Genomic DNA, 610 nt, shown 5'->3' on the forward strand with positions numbered 1-610 from the left:
ATCCCTAAGCCTCCGCATCCTTCATCCTCACATCCCTCAGCCTCCGCATCCTTCATCCTCACAACCCTCAGCCTCCGCATCCTTCATCCTCACATCCCTCAGCCTCCGCATCCTTCATCCTCACATCCTCTCAGCCTCCGCATCCTTCATCCTCACATCCCTCAGCCTCCGCATCCTTCATCCTCACATCCCTCAGCCTCCGCATCCTTCATCCTCACATCCCTCAGCCTCCGCATCCTTCATCCTCACAACCTTCAGCTTCCGCATCCTTCATCCTCACAACCCTCAGCCTTCGCATCCTTTATCCTCACATCCCCCAGCCTCCGCATCCTTTATCCTCACATCCCTGAGCCTCCGCATCCTTTATCCTCACATCCCTCAGCCTCCGCATCCTTCATCCTCACAACCCTCAGCCTCCGCATCCTTCATCTTCACTTAGGTCACAGCAGCGGCGGCAGAGCGCACGTGCGTGCGGAGACTCACAACAAAGCTGTGATTGTTTCTGTGTGCGGGGTACCTCGCGGCGGTGGCGGCGGCGGATGAGGAGGAGGAGGAGGAGGAGGAGGAGGAGGGAAAGAAGAGGAGGAGGAAGAGGAGGAGGGGAGAAGGA

The sequence above is a fragment of the Priapulus caudatus genome, unplaced genomic scaffold (assembly GCF_000485595.1).
Source record: "Priapulus caudatus unplaced genomic scaffold, Priapulus_caudatus-5.0.1 Scaffold1584, whole genome shotgun sequence".
In the NCBI taxonomy this organism is placed as follows: domain Eukaryota; kingdom Metazoa; phylum Priapulida; class Priapulimorpha; order Priapulimorphida; family Priapulidae; genus Priapulus; species Priapulus caudatus.